The sequence below is a fragment of the Acanthisitta chloris genome, unplaced genomic scaffold, assembly GCF_000695815.1.
Source record: "Acanthisitta chloris isolate BGI_N310 unplaced genomic scaffold, ASM69581v1 scaffold2841, whole genome shotgun sequence".
NCBI lineage: Eukaryota > Metazoa > Chordata > Aves > Passeriformes > Acanthisittidae > Acanthisitta > Acanthisitta chloris.
Window position 1 is genome coordinate 14,617 of NW_008656318.1, and position 16,556 is coordinate 31,172.

At 39.9% G+C, this 16,556-nt stretch overlaps 1 protein-coding gene across 2 annotated transcripts in view; it reads right to left on the reverse strand.

Annotated features, from left to right (window-relative positions):
* Positions 1-15,742, reverse strand: part of LOC103811295 (GRIN2-like protein) — a 17,794-nt gene extending 2,052 nt beyond the window's left edge. Inside the window, exon 1 of one of the 2 annotated variants that reach the window (XM_009084261.1) lies at positions 15,509-15,742. The gene's annotated coding sequence lies outside the window, so the exon portion shown is untranslated. Of the gene's footprint in view, positions 1-410; positions 474-15,508 lie in introns of those variants that run through there. The other variant, XM_009084260.1, reaches the window with a different exon arrangement.
* Positions 15,743-16,556: the final 814 nt, after the last annotated feature.

Here is a 16,556-nt window from a genome sequence, read left to right on the forward strand (position 1 = left end):
GGTTTTTTTTCCACTTCCCAAAACAGAAAGGAAAAAAATTCTTATTGGTTTCTACCTTTTCACAATAACAATCCCAACATTATCAAGTATCATCTTCCCTGAATTCACTGGAGCATTTTTGGGACATCCAGAGATGTCATGTAACTTAAACAAAGACAGAAATATTTTCAAACAAGATAGCTTTTTGCCATGGTGCTCATTAAGCCAATGATGTTAACTGTATTGTCAAAGCAACCAAAAATGTTCAGTTTTTCATCTCTTTGTATTGTCATTTCAGAATTTATCTAGTCACTGTTGGAGCTCTCGAACATTAACAAAGCCTCAACAACTGAACAACCCTGTACACCCTTCCTAACAAGATACCCAGGTGGCCCATGACAGGATCAAGAGCCTTTCTAGCTTGTGCTCACCACTGGCACCATAGGAGGTGGCAGCAAAGAGGGATCCAGTGACAGGCTGAGGTAAAACTCCTCAGGAACCACAGAGCTGTAAGGACAGTGCATCTCAGCAGAGACTCTGTTAAGGGCTCATTCTTTGGTCTGCTTGGGCTGATCATTTTTGGGAATCCACAAGTTCACACTAGCTGTGGAAGGTGCACACTCACTGCACCAGTAGCAGGGTAAACACCAAACAAGAAAATCTTTAATCATAATATTGTGGTGGTTCTGACTATTTTTTAATGTACTTTTTGTTATGCACTTCTATTGTTAGCAAACCCTTGTTTCTGCTGGCCAGTGCAGTATCCTGTATGTTGTTAACATTTATGTTAGTGCTTCCTCGTGTAAGAGAAGCTGTGATTGAAGCTTTTGAATTCAACCAAATTTAGTGATCCATTTGTTGCTGATTGAATCAGATCTTCCACTGACTGACTATGCACATTCCCTTGGTCCTCCAAGGACACCCCAGAGGTCTTGTGACACTTGTATAACTAAGTCATTTTAATATGCTCATATCTATCTACACACATACGTATATTTCTTTTGTCAAGAACTCATCCTGTTGAACTGAAAAATCTAGAGCATTTGCTTCCAGGTACTTCCAAGTACTACTGGATATTTTGTTGCGCACATATATAGTGGAAGTCACAATTTCTCCTTTTAGAAAACTTTCCCTCAGATGCACTGTATATACTCTGCCTCCCTAGCAGGTCTCCTACAGAAATCTGCACAATTTCTTGTGCACTGTATCACTAATATAAAAATGAATGTATGGAACAAAAAGGGTGAATACATGTGGTGAACTGAAGCACTCTGCAAATGTAACAGGAAAGTTCTCTCAAAAGACCAAGAGTGGGTGGCTGCAAGGCCCTCTCAGTGAGAAGCTTCTAATATGTGATCCTTTTAATGTGATATTTACAGGCTCAGAGAGTCATCTACCAACATGACTGATTAAGAGCATGCCCCTTGTCCCATCCACAAACCAAGAGCTCTGCTGCTGATCCAGGCAGCTCTAAGTGCTTGTAATTCTGTTTTCGTTGGTAACTTTGGCAAGCTGACAGGTTGAAATTTTCCCATCACCTGAAATCCACTTGTGTTGGCTGTTTTCCATAATGAAATTAAATTGAGCATGACAACATTAAAAAAAACAATATTTGCAATCACTTCCTTGGGAAGCTTCTCACTGTGGGCTGTCTAGCAGGATTGCTGTGACTGGCAGCAAGATCTTCTAGCATAGGCTTTTCTCAAATCAGGACCCTATGCAGAAAAAAGGTATTTCCCCTCCTTCATGCATGCTTCATTCAGCATGTTACCTATCCTGCAGCCACTTACACGTAGGGGTATAGTCTGCCATGCAGAGTTCAAAGGAGTCAATAGGATTAAACACCAGAGCATAGCTGTCTGCAAGGTGAAAATCTTACATTTAATCTCTTTAAAAGATAACACCTGCAAAGGCTCTCACACACACCAGGATGAAACAACACTTACTAATGGAAATCCTCAGCCACAAATATTGAGACTCAGGTGAAAGGAAGCTTCAAACATATCCTGTTACAGATGATACAAGGCTGTGCAAAGCTTGAAGGGCTCTCTAACAAAGTTTACAAGGTTCAAATATGTATGTATACACAGAGACCAAGGCCTTTATTTGCTTTCTTTCTGTAGCACTGCTGCAGAAACCTCTGTAACTGAAAGAAGTGGTGCAATTAGAAATCAATTCATCACCTCATACAAAACACATGCAGATGAGTGAAACAGTCCAAATATAGTGACGTCACTGAAAGCAACATCCAGTGCGATGTTGGTAATTTATGGTTTTTTATGGTTTTATGGTAATTATGGTTAAGCTATCTGAAGAAATTTAGTTTTGCCCCACTGCAGGTGAAATCAAGACCAAACATGGGCCAATGCAACATACATTACACAGGTACATATACACATATAATATTATATAACCAGCAACTATCAACAGTATTTGAAGATCGTTGGTCAGATAGACCAGCATTCCATGCCAGCATAATTGGAACAATTATCCTACAACTTTGGGCCTCAAAAACAATGGGGACAATTACCACTTAAGTAAAACAGCATCTCACCTGAGACTTGATGGCGTAATTAAGGATGGGAGAAAAAATGGTAAGAAGGGACATAAAGCCCCATTCAAGTTAGATGAATCAGCTTCCTTGAGAATAATGCACTTTCTGGTCATGTTGAAACCCAAAGTTACTTTTCCCAGACAGCCTGAACATTTCCCCTTTTATAGGCCACCTATTGCTTTCCCAGTCCATTCCCTGCTCCTTTGCCCCACTCTGGGCAGACCCATGAGCTCTTACACAACCAGCACATTTTCCCCCGGTAGAGGCAGGGCCCTGAGCCACACTTGCACATGTGGAGTTCTGCATGGAGAGTGAGTGACAGCTTCAGAAAGATCTGTGTCTGGCAGACCTGGCCTTTCCTCATCTCTGCTGCAGACAAATGTTGCCCAGCATTTCACAGCAGCTTAAGTGAGCATGCAGGTGTGCCACATACATCAGGTTGTTGACCCTGATTTTTCTTGTCTGTTTTTTTCCCAAAAATCTGACTTAGCCCTCACTACATTAAATCATCACTTCAGCCACACCAGTTGCTAATGTCAGCACAGGGAGGAAAGAGAAGACCACCCCATCTGGAGAAAGACAAATTCACAAGTGGCATAAACCCAGAGCAAACCTGTACGTGCAGAGCCCTTCTTCCTAAGCCTTTGGAAATGGCAGGTAATCCCACCCTCCCAAACCCTGTGTTTCACCCATGCAATGCTGGCACTGATTCCCCAGGGTGCACAACATTTCTTACACGTCTGGACACATCCCTACAGGAGAGGCCCAACACCTGACATCCACAGCCTGGATGCAGTACGTGAGCTCGGGCAGGCTGCTTCCAGCTGATGGATTCCGAGGAGGGGCAGGAAGCAGAAGTTCCTGGATGGTCATACCAAACATCTGTGAGCTGGGGCTGGGACAGGTACTCAGAATGCTGTGACAAACTTTTCAAGAAAACCCCAACAAAAAACCCCAACCCCAAAACGTGGAACCTCTCTAACATCACAGTCATACCACACCATGATATATTGTGAATCAGCTAATCAGGAATGGATTACCATGTGAAACATGGATAGAAACACAGCTGATTTAGCAGGTACTTAGGGACCCAAACCACCTTTTTTTGTGCATGCTGGGCAGAGAAGACTACTTTGCTTGACTTTACTGTTTAAAAGTAAATATGTAATTTATAGGAAAGGATTTTTTTTCAAGAATACCTATTGTAGGTTCTGAGTTGATCTGAATTAATTTGGAAATTCAAAGGAAATCCATACCTGAATACACAAACAAGAAAGCATGAACTTTGAAGCAGATACTCTGCTATGGATATAGAGAAAATTGTTAGCCAAGCAGAGAAAGGATTAGGATAGAAATGGAATTAACATCCACTATTTTTGGCTTAGCTTCAGATAGCTTATGAGGGGATCTAGGCTGCTTTCACTAATTCCACTGAACTACTTTAAAGCAACAAATGTGCATTGTGCTATGACTTATGATTAAAGTTGTGACCTATTTAATGTACCAATAAATTTGGTCTCAAAATACTATGTATAATGTATGTTATCAATGTATGTTATCAAATATCAAAGACATTTGCTGGTAAATTATGATTCTAAAATTCATCAGTATTCTGGTGTTTCACACATGTACTTTTAATTACAGTTTTGACAACAAACACAAGTGGATATAAAGAGGAATACTTGCTTCCAAATATGTCAATATATAAAGCAAGATTTCATGTAATACAATAATACCACATGTATGATCATATTTAGCTCCTGTATTATGTATCTGTTAGTGATGGCTTTCTTCCCTACATTGGCAGGCTTCCAAAGAGTGATAAGACAAAGAAGAGATCCACAAAACAAATCATGGTTTTCATAACGAGGATAGTAACATTGGATACCAACATAAGACAATACGTTAATAACAAAAGAAATCCAACCATGCTTTCATTTCCTCTAACAATCAAAGAGCAAATCTGCAAAATGCCATAAAAGTAACACAGCTGCTGGATCCTTCTAGGATGTTTTATTTGGAGAACTGTCTCAGGAAAAAATCTGCACTGCACTGTAACTTAGTGAGTTACATGATGGTGAGTATGCTCTTTCATTGAATGATCATAAAATGGTTTGGTTTGGAAGGGACCTTAAAGATTATCTAGTTCCAACCCATGGCAGGGATGCCACTCACTGGATTGAGTTGCTCAAGGCCCCATCCAACCTGCCCTTGAAAAGTTCCAGGGATGAGATATGCACAGCCTCTCTGGGCAGCCTGTTCCAGTGCCTCACCACCCTCAGAATACAGAATTGCTTCCAAAATTCTTATCTAAATCTCTCATCTTTTAGTTCAAAACCTTTCCCCTTTCTCCCTATTGCTATCTGCCCATGTGAAAAATAACTTTTCCTCTTGTTTATAAGCCCCCTTTTAGTACTCTGTCACATAACAATGAGGCAGCACACATCATCTAACACCTTAAACAATATAAGTCACTTGCAGAATTTGGACAGTCAAAGAAAATTTTAATTTAAAATGTAATGCCATTTACTAGAAATAGACATGCAATGCCAGAGACTGAGTTCTCTAAGTTTTCAACAGTTTGTTTTTGCTTTATATATCTGTGATGGTGAACCCACAAGTCAATCAGACTTACGATAGTGACTGCAGGTTGTTTCACCCCTCTTCACTTTGCTGATCATACAATCAAAAAAAAAAGATCTTTCTTCATAATATTTCATTTTATGCTTTCAAAACCTGCATATGACTGCAAATTTAGTGATAATATCAGAGACAGTTTCAGAGGTGAGAGCAATAATATGCAAAAGTGGAATTTGGAAAAGTCAGGTGATTTGATCCACACCAACATTTTTGGATGATGACTAATGTTTGGGTACTGAGCAGGACCCTCCTTGGCAGCACTAGCACTTTCTGAGAAGACATGCAGCATTTGGGGGTTGTAAGGTCCTTGCCCTGAGTTCAGTCCTTCATTTGCATCATTCTGGCCCAGCTGTGCATCAGTAACCTGTGCAATAATCAACTTCATAAGGCAAACACAGAATTTCTGCAACAGCGCCAAGCTCCAAGAAAAACACATGTATCTTTTATACAAGAGAATAGTGTGATTTTAATTAACTTAGGAGATTTACTTGAATAGTAGGCTGCTATATGTAGGTTCTTAACTCTATTTAATCTTGTTACAAACACCATGGTTATAAATTTGAAAAGGTAATAGCAGCTTATGGTTAAAATGACAGGACTTTAATTACAACCTAAGGGGCAGCTGTCACTTAGCCATGAACACTGCTGAAACCTGCCCAGGACACAAGACAGTGCACACAGGAGAACCTACATTTCTGTCTAAGCAGCCAAGTTACCTTGGGTACCAGTAGCAATACAGCATATTCATGCTGTGTTCACTTCAGGCCTAGTATTTTAAGCAATATCTTATTGGTATCTACAACTGAACTTCTAAGTTACATGTTTACTGTGGTAAATGGCATGAGGGAACATAATCTAATATGACATTAATTTCTTTTAGAGCTGTATTAATTTTAAAGAAACTTATACCACCAAAATCAAGAGTATGCTTATATCTAAAAATTTGTTCCTGCTTGCCCACATTGAGAATTACCAGTAACTTGCACAAGACAAGAGAGATCTGGTTTGCACTTACACAAAGATTGACATGCTGGTATTATGAGTCCTGATGGCCTCTCCCTAACCACACTCCCTTACTTAAAGAAATAGTTCATTAACAGTAATCACTAACATTTACTTTGGGCGGGGGGAGTCAAACCACTTGAAAGGCATTGGCAAAACAGGATTAGCCATGGTAAAAAGCTTAGAGATTCAAGTGTCTGGGATTAGGGGGTTTGTTGTTGGTTTTTATAATTGTTATTTTACTTTGTCGAGGTATAAGTGAAAAGAAGAAATAGAGGAGTTACAATGGGGGAAAAGGTATAATTTGTCAAGAACAGAAAGGAATTTTTCTAAATTCTGTCAATATAACTATATCAATGCAAACAGATTAATAAAGACTCAGGTTGAGACTCCAATCACTTAACCTTTAATCCATCATCTTCCTGTAGGCTTTCCATTTGGGAATAGCATTATAAATGTACTATGCCTTGCTCAGTTCAATCTGATAATGCTCTTTTGTAAATATTTTGGGTCATCTTATATTTTCAAGTATCAGGTCCACAGGACAGACTGTTCTGGGGACCTACAAATGCTGTCAGATGGACACAACAGACAAGTGCACCCTGTGTATGAGAATGAATGGGATTGTTTTTAATTCTGCACCACAAGAAGCACCAGTGACAGTGATGCATGTCAGTGGGACCATAATTCACTTGTAGGAAGAGGAGTACATTTGACAGACTAGACAACATGAGAGCAGAAGAGTTATGACCCTCAGTGTGCAGCACTGCAAAAGCAGAGATGGTGTGTGCCTGATGTACGTGTAAGCTGACTAGTCACAGCCTTTCCTTCTTAATTGGCACTTTGTCTATCAGGCTTTTCTGAAAGACTTTTGTCTTTTCCCCATCCTAAACTGAGAACACTGGACAGACATCTCTCTGCATTCCTTGGTAACAAGATGAAAAGGAAAGAATCCCCTTTTTCCTGACTGTTAATGAACTTCAGCTACCTCCTTAATGAGGCCCAAAGCAGAGAGCTCTTCCCCCAAATGCTGAGGGTACTGTGGGTAGCCTGGTTACCAGTGACCTCATCCGGGGATAATAAATGAGTTGTCACATCAGAAAATTAATAGATTTCAACATTTGCCAATACATTCAGCTCAGTGTAGAATGACAAGGCCACTATGTCCATAATTATCCCAATGGCATAAGAAAACCATGCAAGAGGGTGAGCATTCTCTTTCAAGAACCAGCAGGGACAGTCCACAGCCCTGGTACAGTCTAAGCCAGGAAAGCAGAGCTCAGAACTCTGAGTTCTAAAAATTAAAAAGACTAAAATGAGAGTGCCAAGAGAGAGGAGCCTGATACGGATGAATCAAGGGAAACTATTTCAGTGACAAATTTAGCTGAATTCTCAGGAAGGAAAATTCACACAGGGCTGTAAATAAATTATTGGGAAAGCAGAGAGATGTGTACTCTGTCACAAGGGAGGCATGTGTTGGGATGTAGTTCTGACACCACCACATGATGAACTGCACAACTCCACACACTTTTTGCTACCTTTCTTCATTAAACCATCTCTCCCAGAAAAAAACCCTTAAATTTTCTTTTGGATTTGGATCTTTTGTACAAGAATTTTATAATCAAAACAGTACTCCCACTCCATGTGCACAAAGACCTGCCTCAGTATACACACTACCCTACAATATACCCAACAGAGCTAAAATATGAGATACTGTACTGTCATTTGATGCTCACTGTTCATGTTTGACAGCTCACTTCTTTAAAGCTCATCTCTTCAGTCAGAAGATTTAAACAGTGTAATTACAATGAAATATGCTGATATGGCCATGTAATCAGCTGTTTTCAGCAGCTAGGGCTTAAAAAAACCCCAAATATTATGACAGCAGGCAACACTGACCTAGAATCATGCTTACAGTGTGTGCCTACAGAAGTGGTATATTAATATAATTGTCTTTCTGGTATAAGCAAAAGAGAATTAAGCAAAATGAAACTGTTAATTCAGCTTCCAGGTTTATGCTGTTAAGAATTACTGGCTACTGATATCCACTGGCACAACAGTTCTGTGAGAAAAAAAATTCAAAATTTCTTTAGGAATTAATATTTCATGCAGAAAATTTGCAATGACCTATCTACATTTTGATTTATTCCAGAGAGACAGACAAAAATGAACCTTTTCCTCTCTATAGCAGATGATCAAATCCTATTCCATCACATGTACCAGCTTGGAGGGAACAGGGTAAGTCAGGAACTGAGTGACTTATGCTCCTCAGAATTCCCTTTTTGGGTCCACTCTTTAGTCCTGAGCAGGCTGCCTCCAAAGCAAACTCTGAAAAAACACATGGCCATAGTTTGCTCAGCAAGTCTCTGCCTGTCAGAGGCCCAAGCCTGCAAACTGTGTGAATCACAGTTGCCTGTGAAGCAGCATGAACTCAAAAGTCATGCAGACAACCAACAGCTCACTTACAGCCTGCTTCCAACCTCAGAGGAAGGGAGTACAGCTCCATATTAATGAAAAATTCACAAGAGGACAGCAGTTTGCACATCCAACAAACTCCACCCATACTGGCTAAGTGATTACAATATCTACTTGTAAATTCATGTGTTTTAGTAGAAAATATCCAAATAACCATTTTTGCTGTTTGCTTGACAGCTGAACAGCAACAGTCAGAGGGAAGGTACAAACTCAGTTTAGCCTCCCTGCCCCATGGATAGCTTTCATGGCAGGATTCATCACTGTAGTTAGCTCCTTGTGAGACTCTCTGCCCTGACAAGTGAACAGACACCTGACACCTAAAGCTCTGTTGCAGAGCCTGCACGAGTGGATGGGCAGTGAGTGTGTGTGTGCTCTGTGCTGCTGGAAGGACGTGGCCCAAAGCACAGTGTAAACCTCTAACAAGCCCAACCTGCCTGAAAAACTTGCTTGGCTCAGTGTTGTGCCAACAGAGCTAAAAGCTTTATAGCTACTTATGATGGCAGACAAAGAAAGCTCAAATCTGCCTTAAAAACACTGACTAGATATAGCCGCAAGTATTGCAGCTTTTCATGGTCACATATCATCCTTAATTGAAGAAAATTTCTAGAGCAGCATCAAACAGGAGTAATGGTGGCATAAACAAAAGTAGTAGGAATCTGAAGCTCTACAACCATCTACATTAGGATAAAGGAAAACAGTATTTTAGAATGAAAGACGCCTCAGATGGTTCATTCGCTTTCAAATTGTTATAGTTGAACCTCTTTCCTGCCTAGAAACACCTGGCAACTTATCAAGCAAGACCTAGTAATTCACCTTCATTTCTCATTTCCTTGTTTTTCCCTGTGATTGAACACTACACAAGAGCAACCCTCACCCCACCCCAATTCCTTATTTAAATGACAGTGTTAACAAAATGTACGCAAAATATTGTGGGGAAAAGAAAAAAAGATATTCAAAAAGACAATCCACCTGCATTCAGAAGTGGCTCTCAGAGGTGGTAGGGAAGAGACTGACCTTTACATTGTGGACTGCCAGAAAAGTGACTTCCAGATTATAAATAAAATTGCTTGGTAATTAGAAAGAGGAAACAATTGCCTTCTAATTTTGTCTCTGCTCACTGACATACTGGATGACCTTGAGCAAGTCATTCCCTTTGTGACTCAGTTTACTCCTCTGTGACTCAGGGATTAGATGAGGAAGCCCCTGGTGTAGGTATTTAAAGGCTTAATTCATGACTGCAGAGCACTCTCAAATCCCAGAATGAAAGATATTAAATATAAGACATTGAAAACAATGTATTCTGGCCCTTCTTTTGTAATCTGTGGTTTGAAAGAAATAAATAGAGTACCTCTACAGGAAATTCTTGTTGCACTTGCAAAGAATTCACCTTACCAGAAAGTTCAGACACTACCCTTGCCTCAGAAGCATCTGTTTAAAGCACTCCCCCTCCAGCCTTCCAGCATCAAGTGAGGATGAGTAATCTTCAGGATTTCAAATAGACAAACCCAGTAAGAACAGAACTTCTCAGATTAGGTGTTGTATGTATATGTATAATTTGCAGGCTAATTGCATGTATATTATATATGCATGGTATATTAAGTAGCAAAGTGTTATTATAAGCAGCTTCATTAAACCTTTATAAGCAGAGCTTGTGTGGTCTGCAGCCAGAACTGCAGTCACAACTGCAAACCACATTGCCTTGCAATGCTGCATCCCCTTTGTTTACTATGATGAGCTTCTCATGAAAAAAAGATTTGTGACAAGTTTAAGCCTTCAGTTCACACTGTAAGCTGTCTTTTAGATATCCTTAAGCTGAAAAAGAACTGGCAATCTCTATCCAAAGGGAATATTGAAAAGGACTAAAATTAGGACTATCTAACTGGGGTCATAGCATTGCTAGGAGTTCCCATTGTGGTATGAGCTACCTTTGAAACTATATCAACAAAGAATATGGGTGGAAATAGGAAGAGTAAATTTTCATGTCAAACTTTGTGTTTCATCATAAAAAAGCCATTATGTCAAAGTGCAATGTCTGCCTCTCCAAAAAGCAACTGTCTGAATTACTCTGTGATCTAATCAGATCTATATGGGAAACTGTTATCTGTAGTCTACAGAAAACATCTGAAAGGGGCGAAAAAGAGCCTCTCTCTGCTCTCTGGGGACTGAGAGAGGAAAAAACATCAGAGATTGGCTAGAGAAGAGCCCATGCTCACAAGGTGCTATCCAGAGCTTGTTTGACACCAGAAAGGTTAAGGAAAGAAAAAACAAGACACAGCACAGCAGCAGACTAAAGCTTGCAAATAATTTTTCAAATCCAAGTATGTGAAGAACTTCCTGGAGAGCTAATGTTTACACCTTGCTCTATGTAAACAAGCAAATTTCCCCTCCTCTTGGTTAATCTCAATCACTAAATGAGCTGCAGAAGTCTCTACTTCCTTATTAACATTCTATAATGACAGAAACACAACATATTGAGGTATAACTGGAACAACTCAAGAGCTGCAAGACAATCCAGTTCCTGCCATCACCAGGGTAGAGAAGGATCCTGCCTGTGTGGCATGGGCAGCTAGAGGATCACTCTTTAAGCATTTGCTGTTAACTGCTAACAACAAGATTCTACTTATGAAGAACTGAGTCTCTATTACAGGAATTCTTTGTTTTTCAAACATTGGTTTAATCGTATTCAAGACCCAAGTGGACAAAACCCAAAGAAATCTTATCTGACCTCATAGCTGTCTCTGCTTTGAGCAGGAGGTTAGAAGAGGGGCATTCCAATAGACCCTTCAAAAATTAATGATTTGATGATTTTATTTTTATTCTTTCCATAATTTTGTTCTTTTATCTGTCATTGCCAAGAAGAAGTTTTCATGTACCTTCTCGTCCTGAGCCTCAAAAGAAGCTGAAATGTGCAGCCATTTTGCAAGACTAAACCATTTTTTAATTGATTAGTGGAACCCATACCTTTTACTGAAACAAGCTAAAGCAGGAATAACTTTTGAAAGGAAGCACAAAAGTGATTCCTGTGTTTTACAAGCAAGGTCATATATATGAAGGAGGCAGCAACTCCAAAAGTTCATTCCAATTGATTAGCACCACTCATTGCTAAATCAACAAAAGCACACCACCCCTTCTACAGTTTGGAGGCCATTGAGAAGAGAATAAAACTGCTAAAAAAAAATGTATGTTTTGCCTTGGCATTTCAAGAAGTACTTCTCCACCCTATTCATTCATAAATAGCAAACTTTCACAGCAGATTCTTTGCAGAAAGTAATAATTTTAAAAGTCTTAAAAAAAGTAAATACCATTTGTAAGAGTTAGGGTGGCTTTATGCATTCATCATCTCTCCAATTTCCATGTCAGGTTTGCTTAGTTTGAGCTGTAAAGGAAGTCAGATCTTTCAATTCAGCTCGGATGAACTGAGTTCTGCCAGTCTTATGCACTGTTGACTAGAATAAAGCTCTGCAAGTCAAATGAAGGTCTCACAACTGCTCAATCCCATTAACCTTCATTTGCACACATGGGTGAGCCCTTGCTAAAGCTTAATTAGCAAATATTCTGCAGATGGAGAAATACTCCTGCTCCTTTCTTTGTTTTGTATTAAATCCACACTGTGCAAGAGTTAAGCCATAATTTTGGAAGACATACAGCTTTAAAGATGCAATCAGGGACAGGCTAGTTTAAAGTTGATCTTTCTTATGATGTTTTTTTGGTGCAGAATGATGCTTGACTATAACTCACATGCTTAACACTCACACTCAACACCAAGCTAGCAAAGACCTGGCTGATGTCAACTTTATTTATGTAGCCTGATCCAATTCCCATGCTCCGAGTATATATACCTAAGCAGCCTCAGAGTGATTTTTACTGTGTGGTTCCTGTTGCTAAAGATAATTTCTCTGAGTGGAACTTTGTTCTGAAGAACTTCAACAGCTTTTCTAAATGAGAGAGACCACCTTCTTTCCCACAATCCACTAAGGAAGCTGAGGATACTCCTAAAGGACACTCTTAACATACATATGATCTATCAGCTGCATAGCTATAGATTAATTCTGTAGTCAGAAGGCATCCATAAGAAATATCAAATTATCTTTGCTCACACAGTATCTTTCAGTTCACTGCCTTCTCCTTGTATCCCTCCTGCAGATATTCCTGACCACTGTACTCCAACATTTATTTTCATTCTTTCCCTCATTTTGCTTTTGCAGAAAGGATCTCTCACCACTGAAAGACACCCTCCACCCTCCCTGCAAGAAAAAATGAAAGACTATTTGGATTTTGGATAATTCAGATCTTCCAGGATTTTAATAGCCCAAAGAGATGCATTTGCACATGTGATACTGTATATGCATACAGTTTTACAATTTACACCACTTAAAAACCTCTTATTAATGTACAATGAAACTACAAGAATTAACCAGAAGGCAGTGCCCACAATCCCTATGGTATTGCTCATCGCCATGGGAAATAACAATACAAACCAAAAAGACAAACTAAAAACCCACAAAACCACAAAAAAAGCCCCCAACAAATAAACAAACAAACATAAAAAAAAGACTTCAAGGCTGATGAGTAAAGTGTAACAGCTTTTGCAGCCTAGGATTCTTGCTGTACTGTTGCTTTGGGGCCAAAATGGTCAGAATGGCCAGATGTATCACACACACCTGCCAAAGATACAAACTTTTGTTTCTTTTAGGAAGTAGGAGAATTGGCCAATGACTTGACGTTCACTTGCAACAATAAAACAATGGCATACAATAAAAAAAATTAGACCTTTTTTCTGATTAACTGGAAAAAAATACTTACAGAACAAATACTATTAACAGCTCTCTGTCTACTCCTTAGCTTTTGCAAGCATTGCTGTAGGCTGAATTCCCCTGTAAATTTTAGAACAGCTTGCACTACCCAAATACAAGGGACCAGTGAAGCACACTCCATTTTCATTCAGAAACACTAACTCCTGGGGAAAGGAATGGACAATTCAGCCTCTTAAATCTCCAGATGAGTTCCTGAAGAAGGAACAGGATTTTGTTGATGTTCTGCTCAGAACTAACCCATTTGCACTCAGCTGTAACATCTCACTGGTACAGCAAATACCTCTGCTCATCTGGAGTGTTTTAAACCTACCTCCAATTTATCCTTTGTCATTGCCCTTAATGGAAAGAAAATTAAACTTCAGAAGTGTAATGATCATCAATAACAATTTTCCTCTATTCTACTCTCCCTCGTACACTGATTTTTCAAGTGCAGTTTGAGTATGTATAGTTAAGTATAGAAGGAAAAAGGTGGATTTGTCATGGTTATCTAATGGGAATTTATTACATTTGGTATTATGAACCAGCTCTGACACCACGTGGCCTTCTGCAGTTTACTGCTTTTGTTTATGGAGTTCTAGATAATTGCCAGGTAAATTAAATTGCAATTGCATCTTTCTCTAGAGCACAGTTAAGGTAAAATGTCTGAATGGTGAAAGTCAACAAAATGCTATAATTGAAGAAGTGTTTTACAGAGAAATTGAGCACAACATGAAAACATAAAGCCCCCATCTAATTCACCCTCATACATGAAACCTTCCCTAAACATAATTCTTTTACACAAAGACTCCATGGAACTCTTTGAACTTGGATCTTCCTGCAATCTATGTCCTGCAAACATTCAGATATATGTTTAGCCTTAAACATGCAAAGAACCATCTGCAAGCTTCAATCAATGTCTTGGTGCAAGGAAATCACTGATATTTTTCTACAAGATGATTACTTTGAAGCATGAGTCAATGGAAAAGAGTTAGACTTTGATCTTTATATGGTCCATCTTATTTATGCACAAGATCAATGCCTTACAAAATATATTTATCTCATGGCTGTCTTTTCAGTCACCTTTCATGCTTACAGTTCTCTAAACAGAAATAACTGCTTGCTCCCCCTCTCCTTTAAACCTCTTCCCCTGAAATCCAGTAGTGCATCAGCACAGATTTTTGCTTTTAATCATAGGAGCTTGTAAACCACAACACATGCACAAAACACTCTTCTACTAAGGATCCTGATTTAAAACATTTACCCTAGTGACAATAACAAGCCAAACTAAATCAAATCTTTGACTTTGGAAAAGACATGTTTCAGTTTAAGAGAAAAATTTTATAGGCCATTCTAAATAGCAATTGATCATTTGTCTAGGAAAGAGGAGTGTAAAACAAAGCTGATAAGCAGAAAACACTGATATGTTCCTCAGTTTTTCTGTAGTGTTGGCTTTTAACTTCTTAGAAATTTAAAAAAAGACATGGCACATGTGGTGGAAAAAACCAAGGTAAACCATTCTCTGTCTGATTAGTCCTAAAAGGTACAATTTCAAGCAATACACTTTACTCTTTTATCTTATTTTTAGTATCAAAACCCTAACATACACACAAAAAATAATCAAAAATCACCTTCATAAACTTACAGATGTGCAGAGGAATAAGATGAACAAGATTATGGGGGGTTTTCTCCCCCAAAGAAACAGTGACAATTATATTCTAGAAACATTTTGTAAAAGACAAACACATACACATGTAAGTGAAAGACATGAGCACAAAAAAACCCAAACACCACCTGCTGCAGAACTACATTAAATTCAATTAAAGCTCATAGTTCCCATTATTTTAGACAAAGATAAAACTACCATTTCCTGGGTTTTTCAGTCCAGCTATCAACCCCCTGCTGCCAACACAGCACTTACAGAAGCCTGGGTCTGTCTCTGTGCAGCTCCTCTCCCTTCCCCTCATCTGCTTTGTTACTCTCAAAGACCTGCTGGCAAAATGGAGAGGACTCGGTGTCCTTACATGAGATGAGAGAAGGGGCAATGCATGACTTCCGTGGTCCTTACCTTCCCTCTACTCAGAGATTGCACATCCAGCTTCCCTGTCCAAGTTACTTGGAGGGTATTTAAAAATAGATGCTCAGAAATCTGAGGAGAACAGAAGCCGAAAGAGTTCAGATCTCCTTTCTTGGATTTGCCTGATGCTGTTGACACTAAGGTGAGCATATGATAAGGGGAAGGAGGTGGGATCCTGAGAGAGCATCCAAGGCAGGAGCCTGGGAGATGGGGATCCCTCTGCCTGGACGTGACGCCCCTTCCTGGCTCCCCCTTTGGCTGGAGAGGAAATAAAATGGAGCCTAGGAGGGAGGGAGAGAGATAATCCTGCAGCTTCATCTGATTAGAGAAACTGGGCCTGTGCAGAGCCAGCAATGCCGCCAGGGAAGCACAGGGAGGGGAGGCAAACAGGGGCAGGAAGAGGAGGAGCAGAGGGGGAGGAATAAAATGATAAGGGTTAAAGGAAATTATAAAAGGTATACAAAGGAACTGACTCCTGAGCCAAGCATCCTGTATGTGTTCAATTTCTACCCCCACGTAAAGGTGAAATCACCAGAGGTTACTTCTGGTTATGTGGGGCTATTGGAAAGAAACCCAAATCAAACCCCAAGCCTAGAATACATGGGTCATGTAGGCAGGTACTGGGAACAAGGATGCATCGATGGACTGAAAAGAGTGAGATTGCTTGTGCTGAGCAGGGAGAAATGGAAAAAGCAGTATGCTACAGATAGTTATCTGGTTTGTCACAGACAGGACACAATTTCGAACACATTTTCTATTGCAAGTCTTTTTCCAGAACCTGTTTCTGCTTACAAAAACAAATCTTAATCGAACCAAAGTGACTTTGAAAAAGTGTGTGTCAGCACACACCTCAGGGTGCTTGCAGCTGTGGCCTCAGCTGCCCTCCAAGTCTCCTGCCCTGGCAGCTGCACTCCCAGCTGTGCCCTCCCTCCCTCCCGTGCCTGGCACAGGCACTGCTGGGCTCAGGGCTCCCACCTACCTGTGCCCACCTGCACCCTGTGCCCTGTGGGGGATCCCCAGCCTGCAGGGGGCTGTGGCC